This window comes from Heteronotia binoei, chromosome 3, assembly GCF_032191835.1.
Source record: "Heteronotia binoei isolate CCM8104 ecotype False Entrance Well chromosome 3, APGP_CSIRO_Hbin_v1, whole genome shotgun sequence".
Classification (NCBI taxonomy): domain Eukaryota; kingdom Metazoa; phylum Chordata; class Lepidosauria; order Squamata; family Gekkonidae; genus Heteronotia; species Heteronotia binoei.
Genome location: NC_083225.1, coordinates 151,013,949 through 151,039,589, shown reverse-complemented (window position 1 = coordinate 151,039,589; position 25,641 = coordinate 151,013,949). Strand labels below are relative to the sequence as shown.

Genomic DNA, 25,641 nt, shown 5'->3' with positions numbered 1-25,641 from the left:
TGGAATTCCATAGTTTAGGACCAGCTAATTAACGGATTAAAGGATGCTTTCCATTTTACCTTTGGTGCATGAAAAGCTGTGTGATACTCAGCATGACATAGTCGTTAGAGTTCTGGGCAAGGATTTGCAAGATCCAGGTTCAAGTCTACATTCTGCCCTGGAAGCTTGCAGGGTGATTTTAGGTCAGTCACTATCTCCTGCGTCAAAAGATTTTGGTGGGGATAAAATATGCAAGAGGAGAATGTTCTAAGTTGCCTTGAATACTTTTGGTGAGAAAATCTGGTTATAAATAGCAAAATAAATTAAAAGGCAACCAGAGATCACTTGATTGTTTTTCCCATGAGGACCAAAGTAGATGTGACTCTGCCCCAATTTTAAAGCCTAACGAGAGCGCTTTAAAAATGCCACAAGGGCCCAGTCCTGGTTGAGCATGCAGTGTTGCAGAACTAGATGCTCTTGCTCCCCCTGCCTTTTCAAGTGTCAAAACAGCTGCAGGGTGGGTAGTAGTGGCCACTTTGGCACTGGAAAAGGTAGTGCTAGGGATGAGTACATATCCTGACATGATGCAGGTGATTTAAAAATGCTACAAGTGTCTGATTGTGATTAAACCTGCATTAGGCTTTAAAATGGTGGCAGCATCTTCAAGTCTAACTTCAATACACAGTCATGTCTAGTGTGTCCCTTAAATTCCATTACAGCCATTACAGAGTTTAGAGAGTATAGGAAGTTTTAATGTGTAAAGTCAATAGAAGGAATAGTGCAGCCCCCTGATATTTGATATAATGCACCATGAGACCAGTTGCTGACAATTGGATAGCAGTTGCATTGAAGCCTCAGAAAATATATACTAAGAGCCAACTCAAGTTCTTTGACTGATTCAGCAATCCTGGCTTGTATGCCCTTTTGTTGGCCCTCTGCAATAACTGGTTAGCTATTGTGTGAGATGGGATACTGGACTAGATGGACCACTGGTCAGGCTCAGCAGGACTCTACTTATTGTTTTTATGAATAAATGAGGGCTTCTTATTCTTTGGACTCCTTCACGCCCTCCGGTCCTGTGCTTACATGCATATCTAAGGTAGAGAGTATAGATATGGGAGATGGAGTGCTACTGTTACAGCTTTTAGGTGATAGCTTTTAAAAATTATATGGGGATGCAAACCTACAATAAGAAACTGAGCTGCTGTTTCAGTCAAGTTTGTCCTAAATAATTTTTGCATAGCATGTCAGTTGATGGCATGCACTGCATCTTTTCAATGAAAATTGTTTTGCACAGAGGCAGGGCTTGAACTGGTGAGATACACTAAATTAACATTTCTTTATATGATGGTTGTAAAAATATCTTAAACCCCAACATGAATTTGGAAAGTTTTCATTGAAAGTCTTTGTACCTATGTTTTTGCCATTTCTCATTTGGGAAGATCACTCCTTATTTTCTGTTACTGACTGCATTCACACTCACATGCTCACACACATGCCAGCAATGAGCAACTGAAGAATACACAGAATACAAAAAAAGACAGTGAATAAATAAAAGCTTCCATTGTCAATCAGGGAAGATTTCTTGCACTGATACAATGCATATAATGAAAAAAAAAATTCAGAATATACATTTGTAACATTTGCTGATTTTTTTTGTTGTCCTTTGTCCCTTTTTATTTTAGGTACTGGTTAAAAAGGGTACTATAAGATGGTTTTGGTAGCATTTTTTCTGATTAGTTATGGACAGGGATATTCAGTGGGGAGAAAATCAGACATACAACACAACTTTATAGAGAACAAGATGAAAGTGTATAGTTTCTGTTCGTACTTTGGCAGAATAGAAATAACAGACTTTATTTATAATAGAGAATATTAGGTAGACATTGTCGTATTATTTCTATGCTGCTGTGGACCTTCTGCTCTCTTTGGGTTCATAATAGATCTCTTCTCCCCACCATACCAGACACCCTGTGAGGTGGGTGGGGCTGAGAGGGCTCTCACAGCAGCTGCCCTTCAAGGACAACTCCTGCAATAGCTATGGCTGACCCAAGGCCATTCCAGCAGCTGTAAGTGGAGGAGTGGGGAATCAAGCCCAGTTCTCCCAGATAAGAGCCTGCACACTTAACCACTACAGCAAATTGGCTCTCGGTATAGAATCTTGTTTCTCCTTTCTCCACCTCTGCTCTGCTCCGTCAATCACACAGGTTAATGCTTTCTTTGGGCTATACCTTTAGGAATCATTACTTGAACAGGAAGATGTTAAATATTCCAATATTTTCAGTTCCAATACTTAGCTACTAGATAGTGTATGTTATGGATGTTCAGTTATTAGAACTTCAGAGGTTTAGCATCAATACTGCAGAACACATAGTCCCCCACTTTCTCCTTTCCCTCCTTTCCACTGCCAACGTAAAACCCTGCCAACACACTAACCAACATTCCTTATACACCAGTATATAAGATTGTACATAAGATTGTATATGTTTGTTATACATCAAAAAAGGATATTCCCTCAATGAAATCTCACATTACCTTTAAAAAAACCCAATGTAACAAAAATTATATCTCCAAAAATAAACACAAAGAGGGAATGCAGACAAATGTCAAAAGACTTATTGTCAGGTCACATTCATAATATACAAAATATAACTTATTCAAAGCCAAGGGCAAAGGAAATATCCATTTTTTCCTTCCTGTCAGCCATTTAATCCACTTCTTCCATGTGTGATGTGCAGTCATCACCTTCAAATGGAGGCATCTCTTTAAGTAGCTGCTGAGTTAGCTTCTTCTGTTGCAATTTCATCTTTACTTATGCCCAGACAAAGTTTGATTATTAAGAACATAAGAGAAGCCATGTTGGATCAGTCCAATGGCCCATCCAGTCCAATACTCTCACACAGTGGCCAAAAACCCATGTGCCATCAGGAGATCCATCAGTGGGGCCAGGACACTAGAAGTCCTCACACTGTTGCCCATCCCAAGCACCAAGAATATAGAGCATCACTTGTCCCAGACAGAGAGTTCCAACAATACACTGTGGATAATAGCCACTGATGGACCTCTGCTCCATATGTTTATCCAATCCCCTCTTGAAGCTGCTATGCCTGTAGCCGCCACCACCTCCTGTGGCAGTGAATTCCATGTGTTAATCACCCTTTGAGTGAAGAAGTACTTCCTTTTATCAGTTCTAATCCGACTGCTCAGTAATTTCATTGAGTCTCCACAAATTCTTGTATTGTGAGAAACAGAGAAAAGTAGTTCTTTCTCTAATCTTGTTAACCTCTATCACAGGGGTGGCCAACGGTAGCTCTCCAGATGTTTTTTGCCTACAACTCCCATCAGCTCCAGCCAGCATAGCAAATGGCTGGGGCTGATGGGAGCTGTAGGCAAAAAAATATCTGGAGAGCTACCGTTGGCCACCCCTGCTCTATCATGTCACCCCTCAGTCAACATTTCTCCAAGCTAAAGAGCCCCAAGCGTTTTAACCTTTCTTCATAGGGAAAGTGTTCCAACCCTTTAATCATTCTAGTTGCCCTTTTCTGCACTTTTTCCAATGCTATAATATATGAGATGTGGTCACCAGAATTGTACCCAGTACTCCAAATGAGGCAGCACCATCAATTTACACAGGGCAATTATGATACTGGCTGATTTGTTTTCAATTCCTTTCCCAGCATAGCATTGGCCTTTTTTATTGCAGTCACACACTGTCTTGACATTTTCAGTGAGTTATCTACCATGACCCCAAGATCTCTCTCTTATATGAACATATGAAGCTGCCTTATACTGAATCAGACCCTCGGTCTATCAAAGTCAATATTGTCTACTCAGACTGTCAGTGGCTCTCGATAGTCTCAAGCTGAGGTTTCTCATGCCTACTTGCCTGGACCCTTTTTGGTCAGTCTCCTCCAGTTCACACCCCAACAACTTGTATTCATAGTTAGGATTTTTGGCCCCAATGTTCATTACCTTGCACTTGGCCATGTAGAACCTCATTTGTCATTTTGATGCCCACTCACCCAGCCTCAACAGATCCCTTTGGAGTGTCTCACAATCCTCTCTGGTTCTCACCACCCTGAACAATTTAGTGTCATCTGCAAACTTAGCCACTTCACTGCTTACTCCCAACTCCAAATCATTAACGAACAAGTTAAAAAGCATCGGACCCAGTATTGAGCCCTGTGGCACCCCTCTACTTACCACCCTCCACTGAGAAAATCACCCATTTATACTCACTCTCTGTTTCCTATTAATTAGCCAGTTTTGATCCACAAGAGGACTTGTCCTTTTACCCCATGACTCTTGAGCTTACTTAGGAGCCTTTGACAAGGAACTTTATCAAAAGTGTTCTGGAAGTCAAGGTAAACAACATCTATTGGGTCCCCTTTGTCCACATGTCTGTTCACCCCCTCAAAGAACTCTAACAGGTTAATGAGACAAGATCTTCCCTTACCGAACCCATGCTGAGTCTTCCTCAGTTATTTTTGTTCATCAAGGTGCCTACTAATTCTCTCTTTAATAACATTCTCCTCTACCTTTCCCGGTACTGGTCAGACTTACTAGCCTGTAATTTCCTGAATGTCCTCTGGAACCCTTTTTAAAGATGAGGGTGACATTAGCTACATTCCAGTCCTCAGGAACGGAGGCAGATTTCAATGAAAGATTACATATTTTTGTCAGGAGATCCACAATTTCACCTTTGAGTTCTTTTAGAACTCTTGGATGGATGCCATCCGGGCCTGGTGACTTATCCGTTTTTAAATTGTCTATCAATCGTAGGACCTCCGCTCTTGTCACCTCAATCTGACTCAGGTCTTTCAACACCCCTCACAAAATCAGCAGTTCTGGAGTGGGCAAACACTTATCTTCCACAGTGAAGACGGAGGCAAAAAATGCGTTCAGCTTCTCAGCCATTTCCCTATCCTCCTTAAGTAATCCTTTTACCCCTTGGTCATCCAAGGGCCCCACTGCCTCCCTTGCTGGTTTCCTGCTTCTAATGTATTTGAAGAAATGTTTATTGTTGGTCTTTATATTTTTTGCTATATGCTCCTCATATTCCCTTTTTGCTTGCCTGATCACAGACCTGCATTTTATTTGCCACAGGCTGTGTTCCCTTTTATTAACCTCACTTGCACTAGCTTTCTGCCGCTTAAAGGAATCCTTCTTACCTTTTACAGCTTCCATTGCTTTGTTTGTTAACCATGCAGGTCTTTTTCTATACCTATTTGTGCCTTTCCTGATTTGTGGTATATATTTTATCTGAGCTTCTAGGATTGTAGTTTTAAATAGCCTCCAAGCTTCCCCAAGAGTTTTGACCGTATTTACCTTTCCTTTCTGTTTCCTCCTCACATGCCTCCTCATCTCAGAGAAGTTATCCCTTTTATAGTTAAAAGTTCTTGTGTTGGTCTTTTTGGGCAACTCTCTATTTATACAAATGGTGAATTCAATAACATTATGGTCACTGCTCCCAAGCAGTGCAATCACTTTTACATCTCACACCAGGTCTTGGGCATTACTTAGGATCAAGTCCAGGATTGCCTCTCCCCTGGAAGGTTCCGTGACTATCTGTTCCATAGCAGTCATTGAGAGTGTCTAGAAATTGAATCTCTTTCTCTGAACCTGAACACATATTGACCCAATCAATGTGTGGGTAGTTAAAATCACCTATTATGGCACAGTTTTTACATCTAGCTGCTATCTTTAATTCTTTCATCATTTTATAATCTTCCTCTATCTTTTGATCCATTGGGCAATAACAAACTTCCAGAGTTAAGCTTCCTTTTGGGCCCACTATTTTGACCCAAAGCATTTCTATAAGCGAATCTAATTCAATTTCACTGGACTGCATACTCTCTCTGACATACAGAGCCACCCCACCTCCAACTCTTCCCTCCCAGTTTGGTGTAGTGGTTAAGTGTGCGGTCTCTTATCTGGGAGAACCGGGTTTGATTCGCCACTCCTCCACTTGCACCTGCTGGTATGGCGTTGGGTCAGCCATAGCTCTAGCAGTGTTTGTCCTTGAAAGGGCAGCTGCTGTGAGAGCCCTCTCCAGCCCCACCCACCTCACAGGGTGTCTGTTGTGGGGGAGGAAGGTAAAGAACATAAGAGAAGCCATGTTGGATCAGGCCAACAGCCCATCCAGTCCAACACTCAGTGTCACACAGTGGCAAAAATTTTTATATATACACACACACTGTGGCTAATAGCCACTGATGGACCTGTGCTCCATATTTTTATCTAAACCCCTCTTGAAGGTCGCTATACTTGTGGCCGCCACCACCTCCTGTGGCAGTGAATTCCACATGTTAATCACCCTTTGGCTGAAGAAGTACTTCCTTTTATCCGTTTTAACCTGTCTGCTCAGCAATTTCATCGAATGCCCACGAGTTCTTGTATTGTGAGAAAGGGAGAAAAGTACTTCTTTCTCTACTTTCTTCATCCCATGCATTATCTTGTAAACCTCTATCATGTCACCCCGCAGTCGACGTTTCTCCAAGCTAAAGAGTCCCAAGCGTTTCAACCTTTCTTCATAGGGAAAGTGCTCCAGCCCTTTAATCATTCTAGTTGCCCTTCTCTGGACTTTCTCCAATGCTATAATATCCTTTTTGAGGTGCGGCGACCAGAACTGCACACAGTACTCCAAATGAGACCGCACCATCGATTTATACAGAGGCATTATGATACTGGCTGATTTGTTTTCAATTCCCTTCCTAATAATTCCCAGCATGGCGTTGGCCTTTTTTATTGCAAACGCACACTGTCTTGACATTTTCAGTGAGTTATCTACCACGACCCCAAGATCTCTCTCTTGGTCAGTCTCTGCCAGTTCACACCCCATCAACTTGGGATTCTTGGCCCCAATGTGCATTACTTTGCACTTGGCCACATTGAACCGCATTTGCCACGTTGACGCCCACTCACCCAGCCTCAACAGATCCCTTTGGAGTGCCTCACAATCCTCTCTGGTTCTCACCACCCTGAACAATTTAGTGTCATCCGCAAACTTGGCCACTTCACTGCTCACTCTCAACTCTAAATCATTTATGAACAAGTCAAAGAGCATGGGACCCAGTACCGAGCCCTGCGGCACCCCACTGCTTACCGTCCTCCACTGCGAAGACTGCCCATTTATACTCACTCTCTGCTTCCTATTACTAAGCCAGTTTTTGATCCACAAGAGGATCTGTCCTTTTACTCCATGACTCTCAAGCTTTCTAAGGAGCCTTTGATGAGGAACTTAGGAACTTGATGAGGAACTAATTTTTTTTCTAAGGAGCCTTTGATGAGGAACTTTAAAGGAGATTGTGAGCCGCTCTGAGACTTTTCGGAGTGGAGGGCGGGATATAAATCCAATATCTTCTTCTTCTATCTTCTTCCCTATTCTTCCGATATAACTTATATCCAGGAATCACCATGTCCCACTGATTTTCCTCATTCCACCAAGTTTCTGAAATACCCACAATGTCTATATTTTCCCCCAACACTAAGCATTCCAACTTCACGATTTTACCTTGGACACGTCTAGCATTTGTATATAAACATCTATAATTTCCCAGGCAAGTTAAGCCTGCAACCTTCCTCCTGCTGCCGAGACTTTTCCAGGCAGTCCATACTGTTTGTCACCGTCTCAGTGGACAACCATATTCCATTTCCCAGTAGAAAAGTAACAGCTAACCCTTCATCTCTTTGAGATGAGTCATCCTGAACCAGAGACATTTCATCTCCTGTCGGTTTTCCCCCCAAGATTTAGTTTAAAAAGTGCTCTGCCACCTTTTTGATTTTAAGCGCCAGCAGCCTGGTTGCCTCTTGGGACAAGTGGAGACCATCTGTTTTGTACAGCTTCCGCTTTTTCCAAAAGCATCCCAGTGCCTAACAAACTTGAACCCTTCCTCCCTACACAATTGTCTCATCCATGCATTGAGACTCCTAATTTGTTCCTGTCTCTCCTGCCCTGTACGTGGAACAGGTAGCACTTCAGAGAAGGCTACCTTGGAGGTCCTGGCCTTGAGTCTCCTGCCTAGCAGACTAAATTTTTCCTCCAGGACCTCACATCTGCATTTCCCCACTTTATTGGTGCAGACATGTACCACAACCACTGGCTTATCCTGAGCCCTGTAAATTCTGAAAATACAACATGCATGTGTCTGAGTATCCTCTAGGCTTCAGCTGGAGGACAAGACTGCACTGCCACCTTTTTGATTTTAAGCACCAGCAGCCTGGTTCCCTCTTGGGACAAGTGGAGACCATTTGTGACCTGTCTCATACAGCAAGATGACCAGGTCTTTCACAGACTTGTCATTATTTTCTGTTTCTGTCTTCTGCCTCAGAGTCTCAGTGATGGAATGATCAGGATTGATTTCCAGGTGCTTCTTGGCAGCCATGTAGCCCATTGTGGAGTAGTTTCTAAGTTTTGGTGCTTTCATGATCCTCTCTATGTTAGCCATCCAGCCATATGTGCTGGACACAGTGCAGCATGAAGAAGTCACCAATTGGTTGGAGACTACAACCTTTTCTATTTACTTTTCAAGAATATATTTCATGATCTTGCAGAGGTTTTCATTTTTTTTCTTCTCATCTTGTTTTTTCTCTCTTCTTAATCTTCAGGAAGCTCCAGACTCTCTACTGTTACTGAAATCAAAGTCTTGCCCTCAAACGCCTTTAGCTGTTGTTCACAATATTCATCAGTAGGCTTAATTGTGTAGATTCCTTCCAAACTATGTTTATGAAGACATTCCACAAAAGCAGAATTTGCTGCTTGATATTTGGTTTCACCTGTAATGTAAAACACATGCTTCAGGTTTTCCTTCATTCTTATACAGTAGTCTTTCAGGGACACTATCTCATCTCCTAATGCAGAAGTGTAATATCTCAACAATTTTGACAGTTTTCTTGTGATTTTGTGGATCCTCATGCGTGCCAAGCTTTGTTTTTACAGAACTGCTCATAGAACTTCTTACAGTTTTCTTTATTTATTGCAAGCTCAGTAAAGAGTTCCAAACATTTCTTCACCAAGTTTTTCTAGACTACCCTTAGAATCTTGCTTTTTTGTAGCATTCATGGGAGATATTAAGAAGGAAGTCTGAACCTACCACACTTTGCATGAAGTTCAAATATCCAGGAATTAATTCTTCACAGTTATCTGTGATGAACACTCTGTGCACATAGTTTGATGTTACTCTTTTTCTTTCAGTAGGTGTACCACCTTGGGGTGAACAGAAGTGCTGCCACTCAGCTGTCCTCCCATTGAAAAGTGTTTTACTGCCATGTGGTTTCCCTGGTCATTGGTCAGGTTCTTGTAGAATTCTCCACATTTCTCTTTAGTAAGGTCATTTGAGTTCCTGGTCCAAATTGGCTTGGTCTTGTTGACCTCTTTCTGGTCAATTTACTTCTCTTTTATCTTCTTATGATTTTGTGGATCCTCATGCGTGCCAAGCTTTGTTTTTACAGAACTGCTCATAGAACTTCTTATAGTTTTCTTTATTTATTGCAAGCTCAGTAAAGAGTTCCAAACATTTATTCACCAAGTTTTTCTAGACCACCTTTAGAATCTTGCTTGGAGAGCCAGTTTAGTGTAGTGGTTAAGTGTGTGGACTCTTATCTGGGAAAACCGGGTTTGATTCCCCACTCCTCCACTTGCACCTGCTAGCATGGCCTTGGGTCAGCCATAGCTCTGGCAGAGGTGGTCCTTGAAAGGGCAGCTGCTGTGAGAGCCCTCTCCAGCCCCACCCACCTCACAGGGTGTCTGTTGTGGGGGAGGAAGGTAAAGGAGATTGTGAGCCGCTCTGAGACTCTTTGGAGTGGAGGGCGGGATAGAAATCCAATATCATCATCTTCTTCTTCTTCTTTCTCGTCCTCTTGTCACCCTCTTTCTTTTTTCTTCCTTATCAGTGTTGTTACATTTGGGTGTCACACCAACCACTTCCTCTCCTGCTGCTGCTTGACCTTCCTCTGAAGCCTGTCTTACAGCCTGTACTAATTTAGTAGCAGTCTGTTTAGATGCCTAGTATAAATCATTTCCCAGCAAGACTTTAGTAGGAATATTTGCACATACTCCGAATCTCCATGAGCCTCCAAAGTTCTTGTAGAAGATGGTCAGTTTGGCAACTGGGACTGCAGATGCAGGCTCACTAACCCTTTTTATTTTCAGGCTTTGGCTTTTCAGGTACTGATTTTAAGATGGAGTTGAGTAGCTGTATTTGTCTGTAGCAGTAGAAAAGAGCAAGAGTCCAGTAGCAACAGTATTCCCTCTAAGCTGAGTTAATGTGAGCTAACTCACTTTTTTTACCCTTCGACTCACACATTTTTGTCTTAGCTCAGGAAGGATGGCCCCAGAGCAAAGTAATTTATGCAGTAGCCAAATTGCTTGCTCTCAAATTAAATACCTGTAGCTGACAAAGTAGAATTTCTTGCTCACAAGACTCCATGGCTTAGAGGGAGCATTGAGTAGCACCTTAAGGACTAACAAAAACTGTGACAGGGTATGAGCTTTTTTGAGTGTCACCAGGGTAACAAGGTAAACATCTGCTCCAGAATCTCTAAAAAGTAGATTTAATTCCATTGTTTCTAGGAATTCTGCATTTTGGGACTCAGGACCAGTCAAAACACTAGAAGCATTGATTTTTCTTCTAGCTCAGCTGCCTCTCTCCAGCCTTCTTTCAGACTGCTGTAGTTTCCAGTTGTTGAACTAATTTTTTTCTCTTAATAGGACTAGTGGGTTTATCCCTGAGTGACTTAGGGTAAAATCTGCTCACATGACCTTCTGCTTATATTTGTAGCAAGTAATGGATATTCATCTAAAATTTTGAACCTAGAGCCCTTTTCACGTGGTTTGTTTGTTGAGGTAAAGTCTTACTGAGGTATTCCCATTTTTAGGATTTTTTGACTGAGCTCTAAAAGAATGATACAACACATTTAAGTCCTCCTCTACTTCATCCATAAAGGAAACTGCTGTCTCTAGCATTTTAGTCTTCTTGTCTCTCATGAACCATCTGTACTCTTGGTATTAATAAAATTGTTCAAGGCCAATTAGATGTTTCAGTTCCTCAAATTGTGAGCAAAAAGCCCCCAACTGCAGAACATCATAGTCCCCCATTTGGTTGATTCGACTCGCACACATCTGCCAGAAAGTGTGGGTTTTGTCTATCAGAATGTAAGGGACTTATGTGAGTACTAACAGCCATAACATTGCAGCAGCACTCAGTGCCTTGGGAAGAGTGCTAACCAGGAGGAAAAGATGAGTTTCCAGTTGCTCCGTGCGATTACCATCTCAGCCGGTGCAGCGAAAGAAGTTATGCCGCCAGGAGCTGTCCAAGCAAGCGGTTTTCAGCCTTGATCTCAGAATCTCTAGGGAAAGGCTAACAGCACCAGCAACTATCTTTCCGCAGTGCCAGACTCCATAACAGTGAAGCGGGAGGCTCACGTACTCAACAGATGTCACCTGTGCATAAGGCAATCAAGCTCACCCCAGGAGGGGACCCTGTCAGACTGCCTAAACTTTTGTCCCATGGAACCCAAAACAAAGGATGGTGCCAGCAGAGGAGTAACGTCTTCACCTAGAGCCAAGTATCTTTGTGTAGATCGGGTGTCACCTTAGGTAGCAATTTGGCCATCCATTGTCACCTTTTAGATATGTTTAACAGCTTTCAATCACCCTCATCCTGGAGCCTCCCCCTTGGCCCATTGTTACCTGGAGATCCAATCAGGTAACCAGGACCAAGTCCTTTCATTGGCCAGGAATGGGCATCCAGTCAGATGCCCCCTCCAAGCTGGCCATTGACTACCGCACAAGTCCAGCCTTTATGGTCACTATGGATCCTCCCCTTTTCTGAGGTTATGCACCAGCTGACCACCAGTCATCCGTCCCTGTACCTCCCATCCCCTAAGGGCTCAGGGGAAGCCTTATAATCTCTGACCCAACTTTTTAAACGAGTGCATCTAGCAGTACCCCAGTTCCACTGTTTAGGTCCACAACCGATTCCTGATCAGTTGAGGGTCCCCTTCCCCCTAGTCCTCATTTTTTTGCCATTGGAGCCTTCCTTGGATACTACACTTGGTAATTATCACCCTGTTTGTCCATCCCTATGTTACCTCTATATCTTTCTCTCTGTTTTTATTAGGGCTGTATGTGTGTTGTATAAATTTATGATCTTGTTGTATGTGTGCATGTTCTACATTTTTCTGAAATAAAGTTTTGATGTAATAAAGTTTTTAATTAGTGTCCTTGGTAAATATAAGCAATAATTTCTGGAGGTGGAATCCTGTATACATAGATTCTAGATCCTTATTAAGCCAAAGGTGCCCACCTATCAATTCCCTAATCTCTTTTGAGGGCATTTTGGCTTACAATATGTTTTTGTCTTACTTCTTTCTGTCTGTTAAGTAACCTATCAAGGCAGTATCCTAAGTTCCAGTAATTTTACTCAGTTCTTTTCTTGAGGTCTGTAAACTGTTTCTGGCATTGTTCTAGTGATAGCCCATAATGGACCATCACCTTTTCAATGAACAAATCATAGCCACTGCCTTCTTCCAGGTGTATCTCAGAATATAATTAATTTAGGCCCTCACATAGCTATGCTCTAATACAGGGGTCCCCAACCACTGGGCTGCGGACTGGTACAAGTCCATGGTCTGGTAGCAACCAGGCCACAGAGCAAGGCAGAGGTGCTGCACTGCCCCCACCTATTTAGTTGTTCTCATAAGTTCCTCCTCTGATTATTTTTTTTCTACCTCGTTTTCTGATTCTGTTTTCATCCTTTAAGACTCCCTTTGACTATCTAGTTTGGCCATTTATAGTTTTATTTTTGGTATCTCTATTTGATTAGTGTTTTCTCTAGCTTCTCAAGTGTTTTGGGGGGAGTGTTTTCTTGGCCATTTTGAATTACTTTTAATTTAGAATTTGTCACTGAACAATCTTATACTTTGTATCTCACTGCTGAGTATCAATTGTAACATTTTCCAATATTTCTTGTAGTTCTTTGTCTCTTTTTATTTTATGCACTGGTTAAATAGGGTAGTATAAGATGGTTTTGGAAGCATTTATCTGGAGTTGTTATGGACAGAGATATTCAACTGAGGGAAATTCAAACGTACTACACAACTTTATTTATAGAGAACAAAATGAAAGTGTAGTTTCTGTTGGTACTTTCATTGAATAAAAATGACAGACTTTATAATAGAGAAAATTAGGCAAATGTTATCATGTTATTCCCACTCTGCTGTGAGCCTTCGCCTCTCTCAGGGTTCATATCCCTCTTGAGGAGAATGTTTTTCCCTCAACCACCCATTTGCCTCCTTGGCAGTTTAGAATCATGTTTCTCCATTTCCCACCCTCCCCCTCTTCTCTGTCAATCACAGAGCTTAACCCTTTCCTTCGTGTATACGTTTTTTGGAATCACAACAAAGTTCTTTTCGTTCTTTTGTAGCACAGAGAAGTATGTTAGTTTTGCATGCTGTTAGTCCCTCCTGTTGCTTCCCCAAAAAGAGCACCCCTGCTATACAATTTAGTTCATCAGGATTAGGATGATGCTTCCACAATTCAAGGGTTGGACTGATAACCAAACAGATGGAGGATAGGATTGTAAATAACCAGGAGCCTTCACAAGTTGTATGAAAATGTGGGATATTCTGTAGTCATGCTTAATCAGGAAATGTGTTATATTGGGTTGTTCTCCCAGGGAACCCATTTAGCCTAACAGCACACTGAAAGGACGTGGGTAGCCAGATAATGAGGACAATGATAGTAACGCTTTAGCTATGGATACTATCACTGGGTTAAGTGGTGTGTAGCCAGATGCTTAATGGGTAAATCAAGGACGTTCAATGGAGACCACAATAAATATTTTTGCAAAGCTGAAGGCCTTTCACTTCTCCATCTATCATTTCTGTTCGCATGGCCTGACTTTTCCTGATTTGTCATTTGATTTTTCTTGCAGTACCCACTTATATACTTTATTGTAAATTATGTGTTATAGATTTCAGTCCCACATCCTGGCTTTGTATTCTCCAGATCTGTTTTCTTGCATGTGAAACTTGAGGAGGAAGCTAATTACCCAAGTGGTTTTTGTCTGGTTATGATAGGCTAGAAGAAGCTAAGCATGGATAATTTCTTTCTGGTGCAAGTGGTTTCTAGTCTATCCTACAGTAGTAGATACCAAAGGGTGCATTTGCACTTCTGTGTGATCAGTTGTCAAGGGCTATTGGACTTTTCACCTTTCATAAAATACAAGATTTTTACAGTAGTAAGTCTGTGTTAAAAGGGAACTTTCCAAAGATATTGTAATAATTGAAGGAATGTCACATGGTAATTATGTACCTTGACAGGTTTTCTGAAATTCTTCCCCCCCTCCTCTCCTCCTCCATTTTGATATCACAAATTCTCCCCCCCTTCCATTTTGATATTAAAGATGAAATTCTCTCGCCCCTCCTGTCTTCCTCCATTTTGATATCACAACAACTTTATGAGGTAGCTTCGGCTTAGACAGAGTGACTGCCTCAGTGAGTTTCATGGCAGAGTGGGGTTTTGAGTATGAGTATAATTAATGAAACACACATGGAAAGCCGCATTTCATGAATCATCTTCTGAAAGGAGAAAATGTCAAAATTGGTTGAGAAGGGGAGGCAGTGTTTTCTGAAAGTGGAAAAGAAATTAAATTGAAAGTTGAGGTAAGAATTATGTGGGGATGATGTACCTAGGTATGGCTATCAAGGTGTGGTATTAGGATAAAAGTTTGGAATAATGTTTTTGTAAATTGCTTTTAACAGAAGCCTGGAAAAAGCTATTTAGTGAAACAGGACATTAAACTGGTTTTGCCTATTGCTGCTATAGGGGTTGAATAGACGGAAGAATTTAGGCTTTGGATATTTAATCATATTTGCCTTGTGGTGGAAGACAATGGAGTCTATGGGAAAAGGAGTGAAATTGGGACTTCAGTTTCTCTACCATCTGCTGCATACCTAAAAGAAAGTAAAAGCATCATAATTGTTATTGAAGATTCTCTGATTTGTCATTGAAAGAAATTGACACAATACATCTTTAAGAGGTTTCTGAAACTCGGAGCCTTTGGGTTTCTTTCCAGTTCAGTGAGTTTCATGGCAGAGTGGGGTTTTGAGTCTTGAACTGATATTTCATTATACCATAGAATCAGAATCACAGAATCATAGAGTTGGAAGGTACCTGCAGGGTCATCTAGTCCAACTCCCTGAGCAATGCATGAACTTCACAAATACCTCTCTCACACCCCAGTGACCCCTGCTCCATGCCCAAAAGATAGCAAAACCCCCTCCAGGATCCTTGGCCAAAGCGGCCTGGGGAAAAACTGCTTCCTGACCCCCAAGTGGCAAACAGCATTTCCCTGGACATGTAAGAAAAGTCCACAAGAACTGAGCAGTGATGCAACCCTTCCTGCCCTCCCTCTCATGATTTGCCTGAGTTCACAGAATCAGCATTGCTGTCAAATGGCCATCTTGCCTCTTTTTAAAAGCCTCTAAAGAATGATAGCCCACCACCTCCCAAGGAAGTCTGTTCCACTAGGAACCGCTCTTAATTGTCAGGAAGTTCTTCCTAATGTTTGGATGAAAACTCTTGATTTAATTTCACCCATTGGTTCTGGTCTGACTCTGAACTATCCTCTATATGACAGCCCTTCAAGTACTTGAAGATGCTGATCATATTACCGCTCATTTGGCTGCTCTCCAGGCTAAACATAACCCGGCTCCTTCAACCTTTCCTCATAGGATTTGGTCTCCAGAACCTCACCATCTTCATTGCCCTCCTTCTGGACATGGCAATGTTCCATCTGAGCTGAATTAGTGTGAATTAGCTCACAGTTTTTAAGCCTCTGGCTCACATATTTTTGTTTTAGCTCAGGAAGGATGGTCCTAGAACAAACTAATTTGTGCAGTGGCCAAATCACTCACAACTTTAATGCCAGTATCTCATAAAGTATAATTTTTGCTTACAGGACTTCACAGCTTAGAGCATTGGTCCCAGGGCAGATCCTTGAGGCACTTCACTTGTCATTTCTCTCCAAGAGGATGAGGAACCATTAACAAGCACTCTTGGGGTGTGATATATCAACCAGTTACAGGTCCACCTAACAGTGGCTAGGATCCAAGCCATATTTCACCAGCTTGTCAACATTTTACTATTTAGCCTAAGAGCACACTGAACTTTATTGTGTGGAGCCTTATCAAAAGCCTTACCGAAATCAATATAAACTATTTCTACAGCATTCCCCTAATCCAGCAAGGTAGTAACTTTATTTTAAAAAGATATATGGTTAGTATGACATGACCTGTTCTTGAAAAACCCATTCTGGCTCTTAGTAATCACAGCTGTCTTTTCTAAATGCTCAAGGATTGGCTGTTTGCTTTTTTCCCTCTAAAACTTTTCCAAAAATAGATGTCAAGCTGATTGGTCGGTGGTTACCCAGATCCTCCTTTTCGCCCATCTTGAGGATGGGGACAACATTTGGCCACTTCCAGTCTTCCAGAATTTCACTTGTTCTCAAAGAATTCTCAAAAATAATGGACAAAGACTCAGAAATTATGTCTGCGAGTTCTTTTAGTACCCTTGGATGCAGTTCATACGGCCTCAAAGACTTAAGTTTCATTTAAAGAAACTATTATGTACCACCCCTATACCCATCTTAGGCTGCAACTCCCTTCTGTCACCATATGTTATGTTTTTGCCATGTTGAGCACCATTTCCCTCGCAAGAGAAGACTAAGTAAAAATAGGAATTGAGTAGTTCTGCCCCTTCTCCATCATCTGATCCAATTTCACTTTCCTGTCCCCACCAGGGGCCTTCCATGTCCTTGCTCTTTTTCTTACTTTAAACATACAAAAAGAACCCTTTCTCTCACTAGCCTAAGCTCATACTCAGCTTTAACTTTCCTCACTTTAAAAGCACTAGTTCTTTGTTTATATTCATCCTCAGTTATACGATCCTCCTTCCCTTCCTAAATGAATCTTTTTTTATTTCTCAAGTCTTTAGAAAACTGTTAATGGATCCACCTTGGCTTATTTAGGCTCCTCCCATTTCTCCTTCTCATAGGAATAATTTGTGATTGTGCCTTCAAAATTTAACTTTTAAGAAACTCCCACCCCTCTTGAACTTCTTTTTCCTTAAATATTTCTAGTCATGGGATTCCACCCAGCATAACTTTAAGTTTGCCGAAATTTGCTTTCCTGAAGTCCAACCTATATATCTGACTACATACAGTTTCCCTTCCCCAAGACTGTAAATCAAGTCCAAGATAGTAGATCCCCTAATATTACAATTCCTGTAGTCCTAATATTACAATCATAATCCCTTTCCTGTATTAGAACTTCAGGTTCCTTCTGGTTGTTTCCCATACTCTATGCATTAGTGTAGAGACATCAGAATCCATTTTTATGTGCCCTATGGTTTTTGTTTCTGTTTTTAACCTGCAAGTTAATGTTACCTAGCATATGTGCCACTTCACGCAAAACTTTAGCATTCTTATCTCCGGTTATTGGCATCATACTAGGCTTTGAATTTTTGTTTGGCTCCCTGGTACAATTTAGTTTATTAGGTTTGCAAGGCTCTTATCAAACACATTTTTCCTACCCTTGTAAGGTGCAAACCATCTCCTGATAGAAGACCACCATCTCAAAAGCGTAAGCCATGGCCCAAAAATCCAAACCTTTCTTGATGACACCATCTACATAGCCCAGGGGTGGCCAATGGTAGCTCTCCAGATTTTTTTTTGCCTACAACTCCCATCAGCCCCAGCCATTGGCCATGCTGGCTGGGGCTGATGGGAGTTGTAGGCAAAAACATCTGGAGAGCTACCGTTGGCCACCCGTGACATAGCCAGTCATTTATTTGCAGTATTCTTCTTTCCTACCCTAAGCAAGAATGGACAAAAACACAACCTGCACTCCCAGGTCCTTAACCTTCTTACATTCTGGGCTGTGCTGGGCAGTGTCATTTGTTCCCACCTGGATTAGCAAGAAAGGATAATAATCTGTGCGCTTGATGAGTCTTTGTACCTTTTCAGTCATGTCCTGGATGCATGTACCTGGTAGACAGCATACCTCTCAACATGACAAGTCTGTCTGGTGCACTCCCTAATTATCTTCACACACCTTCTTCTATATTGGTGAGCAGATGTTCAAGTCCTCTAATCCATGGCAGCCTGAGAAATTTCCTTCAAACTCCATGGAGGTTAGGGATATATTCCTTGTTTCAGTGGTCCAGATTCAACATCTGTGGGGAGATCCTAAAACCAATTACTTAGCAACAGAGGCTTAGAATGTCTCCTGATTGTCCTACTTACCTTTTCCCATGTGCTCTCTTCCTGTGTGGGTGCTCTTCGTTTCACTGAGATACCTTTCACTCCTCCTCTGGTTGCCTCAAGATTGCTCATGCTGTCTACAAAATCTTCACCTTCCCTTATAAAGTGCTTCAAGTCCCTGTATCTTCTCCTCCACACTGACTTTCATTGTGGTGTTGAATCCTGAGTTTTGATTACTAGTTAGTGACATATCTGTAATGAAATTCTGTGGGGACATTTGTAACAAGTTTGCTAGCCTTAAACATTTGAAAGTGGAAACTTAAACAGATCTGAATTTATCTTTTTTTCCCCCCAAGGAAAATGTTTCATTAATGTGCAGTTCTATGTATCTTTCTCCCTCATCTTCTAGGGAACTAGAGAGCTTAACAACTCTGCTGCTTCCTGCTTGTACTCTGACAACAGTTCCTCCCTGTTCTTACAAGTAGAGTTCATCCCATCCCATCCTGTTGATTCTCATGTGGCTACATGGTAAGCTTGTATCTGCTCTACGTATTTTTGTAAGGTGAGGTCCTCACAGGCTTTAGCAGACTCACCATAATAACATTTCGCATTGAAATCAGTATACTTCATGCCCATCCAAAATCATTCAATCATTCCCCCGTTCTCGTGGTAGGAAAAGGGTGGGCGTACTGAATTAGCATTGAAGTTGAGCTTCTGCATAAATTTTTATATGAATGAACTAAAATATGTGACAGAATTAAATCCATCAGATCTAATAAAAGGAATAGTGGAAAGCAAAGAAAGCTTGGACCTTAAATCCCATTAACCAGGCCAGAGGAAAAATATGTGTTAAAAAGGAGCTGCGCTGTATCTTTTTGCATTGTCTCTTGGAATAATCTTTTTCACCCTTTAAGTGGAGTGTTTAAAAATCCTGGTATTTCTGAAACAAAAAGAATACACAGCCACTGAGCTAGCTGGTTTTTATACCTTCCTTTTCTGAGTATTGTCCTTCAGTACAATACGGAGCCATTTCTTTGTTCTCAGAAGCAAGCAGTTAAATTGTATGTAAATGTATGCAAATTAGATGCTGTCTAATAAAGAGAGTCATTAGATGGAAAAAATATTTAGTTTGGCAAAAGAAGAGAAAAGAGGGGAAAAGAAAGCAGGTGTATTTTGGAAGAGATAAATGTACAATTGCTAAAAGCCCTCTAACTTTGGATGAGGATTTCTAAAAAAGGCCATTTAAATTTCTAGTAGGAGGTTTATTCCTTTGTTCTTCCATTTTCTGTGTGTATGCATGTATGTGTATGGCAAACCATGCACATGTACTTGTATAGCAATGTGACATTTATGTAAAATTTACTATATATCTTTGACATTCTGTTTTGTGTACATATGTGTTTATAGGCAAACAAGCACATCAAAGATACATGTATATTAATGTTGTGTGTACCACATATATGAATACAACACTACCAAGATAAATCACATGCAAGTATTACTATTCACATAAATATTAAGTACTATACATAATTTTGCAGTCAATTAGTCAATTGTCTTCTCTTACTAGGAATCTGATGCTGTGCTTCTCTTGAAGCTTCACAGAGCATAGGACTGGGTGCAGTGTTTGCCATTGGGGTCTCCATTGGATGCTGAAATTGGCAGTGCCCTCTGTGCCAAAGTAGCAGCAGCCATGTGGGGCTGGGGCTTTAGTGGAGATGAGCAGCCATTAGTTCTTGGCATTCTAGCCAAAGGCCCATAGATCTGAGACCAAAAAATCTATACACCTGCCAGGAGTTGTTTCGAATTTTCCCTGGCTTTTGGAGAGAGATGCAGTGGTGCTGTTGCACTTTAACCTTCTTGCTTTTTTAGGAAGCTACGATTATAAGGTAAGCCTTTTTTTAAAAAAATCTATAACATCTACAAAAGGGAAGAAGTGTTATGTTTCTAGGTGTAGTGTTAAGGACCTGCGATTAGCATCAAAATTATCTGTTTTATAAATATTTTTTCTTCTGTGGTACGTTGAAGGGCAAATTAAGACACTAAATGGCAACTTAAATCTCTTGTTACACCTTAGCTATAAAATGGTGTCTTAGAAAAAGCAGAGCAATTCTCAACACTCTGTTGACTCACTTTGACTTTACATTACTGGAATATTTTAAGGCAATAGTCCTCACATGCTGGTTAGTTTTAAATTACATATACAACCTGTTCTGTTGCTTTTTAAAATCTCACCCTCTCTAAGAATCCTTGACTTCATATTCCTCTGAGGTATTCTAACAATACTGACCACTGAATTGTTAGATCATAAAATTGATTAAGCTGTTTAACAGAGGCACCTTTTGTGTGTGTGTACATTGGAGTTATTTTTTGAACAATATTTTCAGTCAGATGTGTGAGTTTCCGTTAACTGTTAACTTGTTGCCATGGCAGTTCTGCAGCAATATATGCATACAGATATATATGTGTTTAAAATACATGTATATTAAAATTGTGTTTTAAAAATATTTACGTATATAGCTAAGGAGTTGGCATAATTCCCAGAATTACTGGAACTACCTTTCCCAGAAACATTTGGACTTGAATAATCTCTATAGCTGCATTTTTTTCTCAAATAGAATAGTTATTAAACTAAGGCTTCCACCAGAGCTTGGTTTCTTTTATTATGCTAATAGAATCTTTTCAGTCATATTTACTCAAGAGGAACCTTGAATGTAAGACAATCATGAACACATGAAACTGCCTTATACTGAATCAGACCCTTGGTCCATCAAAATCAGCATTGTCTGCTTAAACAGGCAGTGGCTGTCTAAAGACTCAGACAGAGTTCTTTCACATCACCTACTGCCAGATCTTTTAACTGGAGATACTGGGGACTGAACCTGAGATCATCTACATGCCAAGCAGATGCTCTACCACTGAGCCACAGCCCCTTAGCCACACACACAGGTAACACACAAGAAGTTTTTTTTATTACTGAACATTCCAATAAATTGTATGCAAATTTATGACAGCTCCCTATTTTTGTTGATAACATTGTTGGTGGAAAGATCTAGTCTGTCTTTCAGGTAAATAGGGTATATTTTATTTACTTTACACTCTTAGTGCCAAATTACTCAGTCTAAATTCAGAGCACAGGACTGCAGTGTTAATTACTTTAAAGTACCCTCTTCATTACTAACCTCCTCTTGAATTACAAAGAGTGTGTAAAAATTGTTAGATGGGTGTACTATTGGCTACATAGTCTGTTTTAGTCTCTTCAAAGATTTATGCATCTCTTGGAATTTTTGGTAGTTGTGGGTGACTCTTAAAAGTTTCGAAGGTTTACTTAACTCTAAAATCCAATTTGGAGGGACAACTGAATTTCATTATATTGATATATGATTTCTCTTAGAAGTCCAGAATCCTCAGGGTAAGGATGGTCTGCCAACTTGTCTGTACCTATAAAGCAACAGCTATGCTAGACATTATGAATGGGAGCAGAAAATGCAACTATTTCATTCTTCCTTTTCCTGAATATTGTTCCAATGTATTAAATAGACCTTTTGATACTTCCCCTAATAGAGGTATACAAGATCTTACCAGGGGAGATGAAAAATGGTTCCTCCCCAAATTCATTTTGTGATTTATCTATTTGAGTTACTTGTCTGCAGGACTTTTTCTGTAGAAAAACCCCCAGCAGGAACTCATTTGCATATTAGGCCACACCCTCTGACATCACCATTGTTTCACACAGGCCTTTTTTTGTAGAAAAAGCCCAGCAGGGACTCATTTGCATAGTTAGCCAGACACCCTGAAACCAAGCCAGCTGGAACTGCATTCCTGCTAAAAAAACCCTCTGCTTATCTGTATTAGTCTATGTAAACCTATCACTATCAGCCCTAGAATTTTCCATTTTTCTTGGAGATCTCCAAATCACTGACAATATCTCTGGTAAGAGTTTAGAATTCTGAGATGCTTGCCTTTAAATATCTGTAAAGAATAAAATATCTCACACTAAACTAATCCCAATACTAGCAGATTGGCTGTTGGACTAGCAACTTTTGATATTACCTAGTTATTGTTGTTGTTTCTCCTATTTCTTTTTAATTATGCAAAGTGCTAATCAGTTTGATTATGCACAGTGCTAATCAGGTTAATTATGCAAAGTGCTAATCAGTTGTTCTCTAAGCACATGGGGAGTGCAGAGGTGCTGATGGTGAATGGTTCTGCTACATGGGGGTAGTCACGGCAGTCATTTTCTATTAAGGAAGAAGAGCAAGTGAGATGGCACAGAGAAATTTTACCTCTTAAAATTATAAAAAGAGATTAAGTGAAGCTTAAGGTGATGCCTTTTGCTTATAATGTTATCACCCCCACCCATTGTTTGACTTTATTGAATTGACTTGGTTAGAACTGAGTTTTCTGCCTTTGATTAGGAAACAGAATTTTACATATTTTCATGATTTGCCCAAAAAGTAATGATCAGACTCCAACATATATTTTACTGGATATAAACATGCTTGCATCAGTTGTGTTGTTGCTTTTTTTGGCCAGTACACCTGTTTTTTTTTACTACATTGGTAGTTGATATTTCATGGTAGAGAGATGAGTTATTTATGTACCAAAAGGTAAAATAATCTCACCCTCTGAGTCAACCAGCTGACATGCTTGGATGTATAGGAGAATTCAGATATTGGCATGAACCAATAGACTTTTAATTCAGAAAACCTAGTAGCTGAAATTAAGATGGAGTAGGAAGTTCCCATTTTGAATGTAAAAATCTGCACCTGGGTTTTCCTGTGTGTTGTGCCCTGTAGTTGTTGTCAGTCACACAGTTGAGTCCAACTCTTTGTGACCCCATGGACCACATCATGCCAGGCTGTGCTGTGTACTTATGCTCTAGTTAGACATTTGGGAACTAGAGTATCTAGTCAAATAATTGGGGTTCTGAAATTTTAAAAAAATTGAATGCAGATTTCTGAGGGATAATTATAAAGGGAAAGCCCCTTATTTTGGCTTACCTGGAGAACTGTGAGTTGATCAATGAGGAAGATTTGACACAAACTCCATGAGTGAGCAGAGGAGATGGGAGGAAAGACAGAAGAGGTGAGAGGAAGGACAAGGATATCCAAATCCAGGAGCACAATTTAGTTTAATCATAGCTTGTTGAGTTATGTGAATGTAGTTGGACTTCAGAGTAAATAGGAATTTGAAAGCTTACCGAACCAGAATTTTTTTTCGGTATTATGCATTGGATTGTGTGTGTGGGGGGGGGATATATGAGTATAAAAACAAGACAGGTTCATTCTTACCGTATAATATAATTATTCTTACCACAGAATAAATTTCTGTTTGTTCCAGGTCTGAATAGAGCCAGTTTGGTGTAGTGGTTGTGTGCGGACTCTTATCTGGGAGAGCTGGGTTTGATTCTCCACTTCTCCACTTGCACCTGCTGGAATGGCCTTGGGTTATCCATAGCTATCAGAGGAGTTGTCCTTGAAAGGGCAGCTTTTGGGGAGTGCCCTCTCAGCCCCACCTACCTCACAGGGTGTCTGTTGTCGGGGGAGAAGATATAGGAGACTGTAAGCCGCTCTGAGTCTGATTTAGAGAGAAGGGTGGGGTATAAATCTGCAGTCATCTTCTTCTTCTAAAGAAGATCCTATTGCATATAAAAGGCAACCAAATATAACTGTTCTCAACCAGACTCAGAACTCTGTCTTTGGAAGTTTTCCTTTGGTTTGCATAATTGATTTGTGTTAAGGAATCCATGTTCAGTGGGTGTAAAATGAATTAAGCAAACATGTCAGTATGCTGTTGGTGCGTGATTGTTGTGATGTGGTGTGATACTAATGTTTGTCCCAGGAGGCACAGTTGTTGCCTTATCTTCAGTATGTATACACACTGTCCAGCCCACATGTAATGAATGTTATTTTTAAAGGTAGAGATGCCATAAAAGTAAACATTCTGCCAGTTTTCTGTACTTCAAATTCTCATTTGGAACTTTGTTTCTGCTTGTCCCAGAGTCTGAAAAATAATAGCTTCTGTAATGCTGAATGTACAGAGGCTTCCTTTCCTGTGGTGTTTCTGTTTCCTGGGTTTCATAAATACAATTCCCACCAGGTTATGTAACATTAAGCACATCAATACACAGAAAACTGCAAGATCATAGACATCAAGCATAAATATTAGTAATGACATTGATGGCACTTTGTACACACTTCTGCAAAACAAAGAGTTAAACTTGACATAGAATAAGGAATTTGCTTCATTATATAAAGGATTAAATTGTAATGCTTATTCTGTAAGAAATAGTGAATTTTAGATATTCTTCCTTCCTCTCTCTCTGGCATCTGCTTAAAGGACAGGAAACAAAATTCACTCCTAATTTGTAGGGGATTTCCCATGGTTTTCAGCATTGTGATCCATTGGTCAAGTAGGGCAGTGAATAGGAACATTCTGACTGCCAATTAACTGACAATTACTGGTTGACTGAACTAAAAATATGAAGAGCCAGAGGCTCTTCAAGGTAAAGTCAAACTGATCAGGAAACAGTAGTCTCGGTTCACTGCTGTCTTTGAACTCCATATTTTGCATGTCAAAGGGTTTAACCTTTCCTTAAATTTCCGTGCATCTGTGTTTTTTTCTAAGCACCACAGATCTCTGGCCCTCATTGGGTCATTGATAGGATATAGGGTATAAGTACAAATCTGCAAAATTTATGTCACAAGAAAGAAAGTTGAGGAGGCTGATTTTCTGTGAAACCACTGGAATTATAACATAGCTTCAGAATCAACAGCTGTCACTTAGAGACAGTGTCTTTGCAAGGATTTAAGTGAATTGCAGTATAATCTATGCAGAGTTATGCTGCTTTAAGCCCATTGAAATCAGTGAGTCTAGACTTCATTGTTGTGTGATCATAAGCATTATAAGGTCAGCAATGCTACCTCACCAAAATTGGAAATGTTGCTGATTTGAGACATGCCTAGCAACACCTTGTAACAAATACACAATGAGACATAGCAGGAGAGGAGGGGATATGAACTGCCACTCCTCTACCCACCATGAAGGGTAGATGGGTTGGTGACTGGACTAGATGAGCAGAACAAGTGAGCCCACAAAATCTCCGGCAGTGAGTGATTTCCCCCTCTATGTGGTGTTTGGTGGGAGTGAGCCTAGGCTTCTGTCATTACCCACATCTTCTGCCACCCTCACCCCACATTGCAAATGGATATTGGGGCAGTTGAGTGAGAGCTGGAAAGGGAGCCTGTGGCCCCCTTGGAATCCTAACAGCTCAAACACTGCCAGAGCTCAATGTTCACTCTCCCATCTTCTTTTCTCTTTCCAGTCTAGAAGCAGCAGAAGAAGTAAGTAACAAAATGCAGATTGAATGAAATCTCAGATTGCCCGTGACAGCTAC

General features: G+C 40.7%; 1 protein-coding gene and 1 pseudogene across 1 annotated transcript in view; one reads left to right on the top strand and one right to left on the bottom strand.

Annotated features, from left to right (window-relative positions):
* The window catches only part of LOC132569119 (heat shock protein HSP 90-alpha-like), a 106,267-nt pseudogene extending 96,828 nt beyond the window's left edge, over window positions 1–9,439 (bottom strand).
* ZBTB20 (zinc finger and BTB domain containing 20) overlaps window positions 1–25,641 on the top strand; it is an 802,266-nt gene that overhangs the window by 142,247 nt on the left and 634,378 nt on the right. The window contains exon 3 of the mRNA XM_060234651.1: window positions 18,652–18,770. The gene's annotated coding sequence lies outside the window, so the exon portion shown is untranslated. The remainder of the gene's footprint in view (window positions 1–18,651; window positions 18,771–25,641) is intronic.